A 10,134-nucleotide genomic window follows, 5' to 3' on the forward strand; every position below is an offset into this window, starting at 1 on the left:
ACCATTATTAACCAAGTTGTTATTTACATTTGTATTAAAGCTGTCAGATGTAAAGTACTTACAAACATAATCTATATCACAACTAGCCGCATTAAAATCATCATCTTGACGAAGTGGATTAAAGCAGAGGTGATCAAAACTATTAGTGATATCAATATCCACTTGATCATGTTCACCAATTGAATCAAAGCCTTGAATAGCATTATTGAAGTCATCATCATTATTGAAATGATTGAATGGGAAGCTTGCTCGAATGATACATTCCCTACAATTCCAATTATTTGAAGCAAAGCCTTGGCTACCACTTCTTATACATACATCATGCGCAAAGCAGTTACATATTATACAAGAAAAACTCACATCATTTATATTAACACAGTTGGAACAAATAATACAAGAATTGTGTGCACTTGTCATAAGGAAAAAATATACAGATACTATTGTTTCACCAAAAATGTTACCAAAAAAAATAAAAACACCAATCAATATTAAAGACTTTACTTACGCAAGTTTGTTCTTTTGTCTTTCAAAACAAATATGTATTAGCGATGTTGAATACTTGATTACGTAACATGACATTAGCATAAACACAATAGCGTATGGACACTGCCTGATTTATGGTGAAAAGTAGTCAAGAAAATCTCGCGCCAAATTGAGGTATTGTTACATAATTCCAAATATCTCCGAGAATAAAAGTATGGAATCTGGCGCGGTTTTTGCAACTTTGTAGACCGATAACATAGAAATAATGCTGTACTCTTTTTAGAACTATACCATTTTTATTAAAGAAAATGGATCGTGTTGAATATCTCCAATTTTGAGTAGGCTTTATCACCCATTCTTCTTTACATAATAAGAGATAGAAAGATTAATCGATGACAAAATTTAACCAATGGTACCTGGTTTGATTTGGGTATCTACTGATTATTAAAAAGGGAGGTCCCAGTGGTGAAATCACAAACATTTCTTTCTTAACCCTAACCGCCTAAGGGCTTTTTGGCGACGGGAAGGGAAAGAAGGAAAGAATAAAGAGAGAAAAGAAGGAAAGAAGTTGTTTGCTCTGGGTGGGATTCGAACCCGAGACCCCTCGCATGCCAAGCACTCGGTCGGCGACACTTTGCCACGGGTCTTGGGCTTCGCTGGCCAGCGAAACCGTGCCTATATATCAGTTAGGGCGATTGCGTCATCACACCACGTGGGATGCATGCACGAACAGCGCATATATCAAGTAGTATTTTGTAGTATTCAGGAGCGTTAGGGTTAATGAACCCTTGTTTTCAAAATGTCTTGTTTTTGTAAAGAAAGTAGCATACGTTGAAATCACGTTGAAATCACGTTGAAATTTCGACGTCGAAATCAATTTCGACATTGAAATCAGGTTAAAATCACGTTGTATTTGCAAATGGACCTCAACCTGATGGACTTCAACCTGATTTCAACCCGATTTCAACCTAGAGGTTAGTTGAAATCAGGTTGAAATTTCAACGTTGTATCAACGTTGAAATTTCAACCCGATTTCAACTAACGTCTAGGTTGAAATCAGGTTGAAATCAGGTTAGGTTGAAACTTCGACGTTGTATCAACGTTGATTCAACGTCGAAATCCTAACCTGTGCCCACTGGGATACTATAGAGAGGCTCTGGATTGAATAAGAAATCTGAATTTCAAAAGGTATGTCTAATTTTAGCATAAGACTTGGTATAGCAATTCACTCACACAGCTACTGTTCCGCAAACCTTGTATTTGTCATATTTTAGCGCTTTTTGATGAAATTTTACTTTTTCATTTTTCATTTCATTTTTGGTACTTTTAATCATGCATTGCCTACCATCAACGCATGCGCATATTTCTATTGTTTTTGCAACAAATTATATTGTCCTGACTATGATCTCTCATACCATACCAATAATCATATTTGTTTTTGTTTTATTTTGGAGATAATTTGGATTCTTTCTTCTACCGTGTGGGCACTTATCTCGCGATTTTCACACCATTTTTGTTTGTCGTTAAAGCCTATTTTGGTGAAGTTCAAAGACCGTCCCTTTCCCCTCATCTGTTGACGGATACATTTCTTCTTTCACAATTATCAATTGAGTATACTTAGATAACTAATACCTTATACCAAAAATAAGGCTTGTAAACTGCTTTGGTCCTGGCTTCTGCTTCTTTATATTGCACGTTCCTCAACTACAATTCAAATTTCCCGCCAATGTTGACAAATTGTCAGTGTACATTATAACAATGACTTTATGCAAATGAGATTACGTAATTAAAGGTAGTCTGATACTAATTGTTGTGTGTTTTGAGAGCCAAAGGTACAAACTTATAATGAGACGTAACATATAATAAGCCTACAGAAAGTCAGAATGCCCTAGTCCGTGTGGGACTGTGGCACATCTACAATATTTTTAATAAAGAACCACACCGGGCTTTGAAAATCACAATATAACATCACCTGGTACAATGTGTGGGATGCAAGGTCATCTGTGTTGGTAGACTTCATAATTAGTTGTTAAAACTTATGATCTGTTACAAAATCAACTTGAACGGGAGGGCGAGTTAGCGCAGCGGTTGTTCCCTCGCTTTGCACCACTGAGGTCCCGGGTTCAAGCCCCGGCGCGGCCCAAGGACTCATGTGCACTTGGTTTATCCTGATTCCATGCTCGCTCTCGCAGGTTTTCTCCGGGATCTCCGGTTTCCTCCTGTATCGCAAAAATCGGTGATTAGTTGTTTGGTTATCAAAAACTTCCTTCACCCAATGGAATTTGGGGAGCTGCACAGATAATTGGTGAATGTTACAATCTAAATGCGGATAGGTGTGCGCCGTTCGGCAGAAACCTAGTTGATGCGATCTGATTGTGATGATTCACCATTGCAGCGAAATTACAGCGCTTTGAGTCCTCTAAGATCTGGAGAAAGGCGCTTTATAAATCCAAAATTTATTTATTTATTATTTATATAAGACGCTCAAATTTGTCTCATCGTTTTTATTATTCTTGTCACGGTCCTTGGATTTAGCTTATTTTGCTTTCGTAGATTAGTCAAAGAACAAGTTTGCCGATAACCTCACTTTCATGTCTTTAGTGCACTGGTAATGTGCGATTTCGCCTCCTCTATGCCCTGTTCAGATTATGATGCTGTCTGTGTAGGGTCTGGATTCCACCTAATTTATGCTGGATATGATGATTCAATTCAAGATTTGAATACTAATCGATGTGTTTCGGTTTCCTGTAGTTTTCAGTGACCAATTTTCCTCTCCTTAACATCGTAAACTTGATGTCAGGATCGATTGAATTCAGGTTATTCGTAAACTCCTCTGCGTATTGTTTCGTTAACGTTGTATGGGTATCGTCCACATAACGGAACCACCACAAGGTGAGGGAGGGGTGTTGAGCTGATCTTGTTGTTCCTGTTATAGACGATCGGGGATACCGGTTACCTTATTGGGCCTCATTGCCGCGCCATGGATTTACTGGTACAAAATAAGTACAATTCAAACACAGTTTCGTCACGTATTATACAAGTTACCAAGAGTGTACGACCGAGTTTTGTCTAAAGGATCACTGATCCCGAACTTGGGTTGCCAGTCTCCAGATGTAGGTCAAAATTGTGACCAAATTAATTTATAAAGCATCACCTGGTGTTGCAACACAAATTAATAATGGGCCTTACAACATTGTACATTGTTCCCTGTAATAATCCCTAACGTTGAATTTGAAATTCACATGAAACGATGATTTGAAATAAAACATTCACAAAATCATTAGTATCACCAAATGATCACCGGTATAATTATAGCACGATTGATCAAGTTTGAGAAACTCCTACGATCATCGCATGGTATTACTGCATAACGTAATAATTGCCTTTACAAAAAGAGATTGAAATTCCTCCAAAATAAGGAGAATATGTGACGTGTCATGTCAAAAGGAGACACTTTTGGGCAGGTTATCAATTTTGATGTTTTTACATATCTTAAATATAGAGATATTTTGCTCCACAACGCCGTTTTCCCCAATGAAATCGGACATTCCTAAGCGAAAATATTGAGTTCGTAAGTTATGGTATTATAAAATTGGAAATTGAGATATCGGCCTTTGAAAATATTATTGACAATGTTGAGAGTAGGAATTACCTTGAAAAATGTCTCAAAAAATACAAGATGCCAGTTTTTCGGTCTGAAACTTTCAGACAATATTTTTAACATTAATAACATCACAAATTCGTAACCAACCCAAATTGTGAAAAAATCACCCTGGGCAGATTTTTGGCTATTTCTCCATTTGCGATCCTGCCCAAAAGTGTCTCCTTTTGACATGACACGTCACATAATAGACCATAATGTCAAAAAAGCCCCACTTTCAACACTATAATAACTGTCATATCATCCAGTACAGTTTTACAGTTGGGTTTTAACTAATAATCCCCAAATTTATCGCATTGTAGGAATCTCTTTGTGCTCACCGGACCGGCTAGGTCATGCATACGACAGGTATAATACCAACATAACGTTTGACCGTTTGTTTAGATATTGTGGAAAATGATGCTATAACCACCCAATATGAGCTATTATGTCTCAAAAAGACACTTGTAGGTCTTGGATCGTACTCTTCGGATCGTCCGTATTGATGTTCATTGAAACTGGAATAGTGAAAAGCCTTGGAGTTCTTCTTCCTGATATTCGTGAACAATTTTCCACACAGACATGGGTAATTGGTTTCGTCATATCGCTGACGCCAGGATTTGGGGCAGTTGTTTGTAAGTTGTTGACTTATATATACCTTATTCAATATGTTTTTAAATTTGATAGTTCACTCAAATAATACTTTGGTAAGCAAGACAATTTCAATCTGATTAAACAAAATTGTCAAGCCTGGCAACATTTTTCGGACGGCGTATGACTCTTAAATGGCAAGAAGTTTGTACGGGGATGCTCAAAGGTTTTAAGGTACATTTTCATCGTTTTTGGTATACCAATGGGGTGGTTTTGGAGTTGTTTCGGGTATATTAATGACCCCTTATTTTTATGATGGCATTGAGATGGCCTGTTGTAAGTTTTTGGGTATATTGATGACCCGTCGCCTATTATCACAATAATGTAAAATACTAAATTTTGCGCGCTACACGCGCACATTGTAAAGATAAGCCATTTCAATCCTGATAATGAGCGACAATAGTGTAAAATACCAAATTTTTGCGCGCTACGCGTGCACATCGTCCTATCGCCTTTTTGAAGCTCGAAAAAACATACAGTCTCTATGTATTGTATGATGCAACTGTAATTATTTCGTCTGTGCCCCAAAATTTTATTTTGCCCCGCCACACCAAAAAAGCTGACTACGCACTTGTTGTGCAAATCTATCAATTGTGCACAAATTAATTAAATCGGAGTTTTAAGCTTAAATGCAATATCCAGAGTATGCACAATCATGACAATGGGCAAGTGGACTACGGAGTAGTCTAACTTTAATAACATAACCCCCCGATGGTAGTCTGATCTTTTGATTTCTGAGGTAAACTTCGGGGCGAACGATGATCAAACTTTGTGTAAACTGGCAAACTTCAACGCCTCTCCACAAACGTTTCGGCGTGACTATAAAACAAGATTTTGTATTACTTCTAAACTATGCCATATTCGATTTTTGATAAATAAAAATATGTTATTAATCATGATGAACGCATCAAAATGAACACGAAATTATACTGATGTTATACTAGTTAATGATTTTAAAAAAGTTTATAAAAAATTATAATTAGTGACAGTAAAAGTAAAGTATACGTAGGCTTATACAATGAATGCAACATCTTAATGGCATAATTATAATGGCTCACTTCAAGATTGAACAGACTCATCAGGATCGGTATTAGTAGTAAACTGGTTAATAAAGTTCTCTGTATCTGATCCAGATGGTTCACTTACTTGTGTACGTTTCAACAACAACTATTTTCTTTATCAACACTTGATGGGTAGTGACTGCTATTGGCAACCGACGCTAGAAGTAGTTGCCAGTTGGTTTTCCTCAATGGGATTTTTTAGATCCCTGTTTCAGAAACTCATCAAATATGTGAGATAGTTGGTACTGTCCTTTGTCTCTGCTCATGGTGGTGCCCCTCCTCTTTCTTATTTCTATAGCCTCCTTTATCCAGAGAGTGTATCTATTTTGCTCCGTGCCGATAACCTCATGACAATCTAATGACGTGGTTCTTGTCAATAACATGGTTAGTGATGGCCGACCTGTGCGTGGTTGTTAGCGATTCCTTTCTGCTTTCTGCCTGCCCTGGTGGTTACTATTTTGCTAATTTTCTCTGCCTCACATCTGTGCTCTTGGGTGCTCTTCAAGTCGCGTGCCAAACCTTCTACCTGTTTCGTCTATGTATATAGGACAAATCGCAGTTCCTGCATGGGATCATATATACTACGTCCGTGGTGTTATTAGGATCGCATTTGTCTTTAGGATGCTCCAGCTGTTTCCTGAGAAATTTGTTTCTGTTTCTAGTTCCGTCATTTTGTTCATGAGGCCGTCTAACGTTGATTTCACATAATTTGTCGAACGATATATACTACTGTAAGCTACTGTATTCGACTCGCCGGCAGGTGGGGAGAATAGCAACGGTACAGTATGTGCTTGGTGTACAGTATGTGTTTTGGTGTAACAATCATTGACATCGTTGGTATACTAGTAACAGATGATGATGTTCTCTTGCCGCGTTGATGGTTTTTTGGGTTTTGTAGTCATCGTTGACGTTGTCAAAATGAAAATTTTTAATGGCAAGAATTTGGATCTTTAAATACAGATTGAAGAATAAATACGATTATATCTGATTTAAATGTTAATAGTTGGTTGGAGACCAGTTTTTTTGGCGTGTTGTTGCTAAACCGCCATCTGTTAGATGTAAAATGAGTTCCAAATTTTAGTTCCTTAAAACAAATAATTGAAGGCCTCTGGTTTAACCTGTTTCTGGAGTTCATCAATCATCAATAGAGTATAACAGTTAAATGCGTGCACATGGTAAGAATGGGCAACGTCCATATGAACAACATCAGGTAAGAAGATGATATCACCCTTCGTGATGTTGCATTTGGACAAGACATGCAAGTGGGAAGATCAACACAACCAGAAAATACAAGATACTGACATACGACACAAGAAATATAACACTCCACGACACGAACTGGGAGAGCTGCAATGCTTGAAAGCAATGTCCATCTATCAGTGGAGGAAGATGGATGTTAATAGGTGGTGGTCAAAGCTATTCTTTGTTTCACCTCAAATTCGGTATACGTAGTGACGTCAATGCTTTTACGCGATTGCGCTGTAAGCGTACCGACAAACCACTCTTGTACACGTGTGTAGACGCTCTGTGCGATTAACGTCACGCACTTAGTTCAATACCGTGACCCTCCTACGTCACCAAGTTGTTGAACTTGGGACGAACCAAAGAATGGCAGCACGGGCATTTAATTGCTTGACTGAAGAGTACAGTTCGGTCGAACCACAACTTCTCATGATCCGTCAAGATTGGGTTCTATAATAAGTTTCTTATCCAACCAATTGCAATGTATGGCATGTATAGAGGAGTCCTGGACACTTAAAATATAATGTTCAAAAGTAAGAAGTGTTTGAAATGAGGTGCCTTATCGCTCCATACTGGACATCAGACTACTGGACATCAGACTTCTCAAGTACCTGCTTGTGGAATGTAGGTATACTGTAACCGGGCGCCTTATTGTTAAATTTGCACCTTCAAACATGCAAACCATCTCAAAAGTTAGGTCTTTATAGTAGGAAACATTCTTTCGCGAAGGCACCATGCCGTCAACAATGCCTTTAAAAGCTGCTTTTTGGCTTGTAAAAGTACGTAATTTTTCGCCATTTGCTGCTTTTCCTTTTCTCCGACCAGCACCAGATAGATCTGTCTTCCTTTTACGCGCTATTAACCTGTGTAAACCAATCAAGGATCGTAATTGAAAGTGACATCAGACGCGATAAATTCTTTTTATGTCTGTCTTTAATTATAATAAGACGTAACATATATAAGCAAAGAGAAAGTCTGAATGCCCTAGTCCGTGTGGCACACTCACAAACCTTAATAAAGAACCAATAAAGAGCCACACCGGGTTTTGAAAATCATAATAGCATCAACTGGTAGCATGGAATCTCATCTGTGTTGGTAGACGTCATAATTATGTAGTTGTTAAAACTTATCATCTTATCACAAAATTAAGACGTACCTCAAATTTCGGCTGAGGGCAGAACTACTTATCTCTTTATCTCGACGTTTTTATTAGTCTTGTTACTGTTCTTGGATTTAGCTTCTTTTGCTTTTGTAGATTTGTCAAAGGACAAGTTTGCCGATAACCGGACATTCATGTCTTTAGTGCACTGTTAATGTGTCCTATCTGGCTAGTCATCAAGTACTTCCTCCATCAATGCATCAGTCCCTTTGGGTCAATACTAGGCCCACTTTTGTCCTCTGCCTTCATTGATGACCTTGGTGATGAGTGCGAAAACCAACTCTACCTCTACGTAGATGATTTCACCTTGTTTGGCGAGATTACATCTATATAGAGACAACCCTGAAGCCGTTACTGTTAGCCTAAACAGGCTAAACAATATCAAGAAAGAGGAATTCAACCAACCCAGCAAACACAAAAACGTTTTAAAAACATTTTAAATAAGTTATATTTTGGCTTTTGGTTTAGGTAAAAACGTTTTAATAACATTAAAATGTCGGGTTATATAAAGGTCATGATAACGTTTTAAAACGTTTTGTATGAAAACACACAACAAGAATGTTTTGAAATGTTTTCAAAAAATGTTATTGTAAACTTTTTTTTTGTAAACATTTTTGCCAAATATTGTGTCAATACTTAAATAACATTATGTTAAAATATTTGAACCCAGCAAACACAAAAATGTTTTTAAAATGTTTTTTTCAAAACCTTTTAAAAACATTTAAATGTCGGGTTATATTAAGGTCATGAAAACGTTTTTAAAACGTTATTGAAAATATTTTGGGCAAACGTTTTTCGCAAAATATTTTTTCAACCGCAAAATAACATTTTGTTTAGAATGTTTTGTATCAAGTTTTCAAGAATGTTTTTGGAATGTTATTAAAATGTTTTATACCCTTTATATAGCCCGACATTTAAACGTTTTCTGTAAAACATTTTTGTTTGCTGAGCAGTAGATTATCAAAAAATGTTTTTAAGGTTATGAAAACGTTTTATACTCTTAATATACCTTTTATATAACCCGACATTTAAACGTTTTCTGACAACCTTTTATAACCTTTTGCGAACGATGTCGAAAACGTTTTGGGTTTGCTGGGAAGCTAGATCTTCTGTTTGGTACCACCAATCTGGCTGAGAAGGAAGAGCTGAAGATCCTGGGAGTCACAGTCGACAGCAGCTGACCTGGACAAATCACATCTCCAACGTCTCTTCCAGAGCAGGACAGAAGCTGGGCGCTCTGAGGAGAGTTGCAAACAAACTTGATGTGAGAGGCAGAGCAACCGTTTACAAGGCCTAAGTTCGCAGTGTGATGGAATACGCCTCACTGTCTTTTATGAGTGCCAGCGCCACCACTCTAGTATTTCTAGACTCTATCCAGAGGAAGGCCCTTCGAATCATAGGTGTGGGCGAAGAGGAAGCTCTTACAGAGCTGAACATCACATCTCTCCATCAAAGACATCAAGTTGCTGCAGCAGCAGTCCTCTACAAAATGCACACCGTACCAGCTTGTGCCCATCTGATCTGAAGGCACTGCTACCAAAGCCATTTGTAGTCAGAAGAGCTACCCGCTCCAGCTTGTCCATGCCTTACCATGCTCTCACAGTACCAGTTTCTAGAACCATATCTACTTGCAGGACCTTCATCCACACTACGGTTCACGTTTGGAATAGCCTACCAGATGGAGTAGTCGGAGACGTATCTGTTCCTTCATGAGCAGAGTGCATACGCATCTCATTTTATGTGTCTGATGCTTAACTTAATGTACGCCTTCACTCTTGTTGTTCCTACGCTGTTGTGAACCACTGATTGGCCCACGTGGTTGTCTTTTATGGTGCCTATATAAGTTCTAGCATTTTGTAAAAAAACACACCTGGTGTTGCGACACACTCAATTAATAA

This window comes from Amphiura filiformis, chromosome 4 (assembly GCF_039555335.1).
Source record: "Amphiura filiformis chromosome 4, Afil_fr2py, whole genome shotgun sequence".
Lineage (NCBI taxonomy): Eukaryota > Metazoa > Echinodermata > Ophiuroidea > Amphilepidida > Amphiuridae > Amphiura > Amphiura filiformis.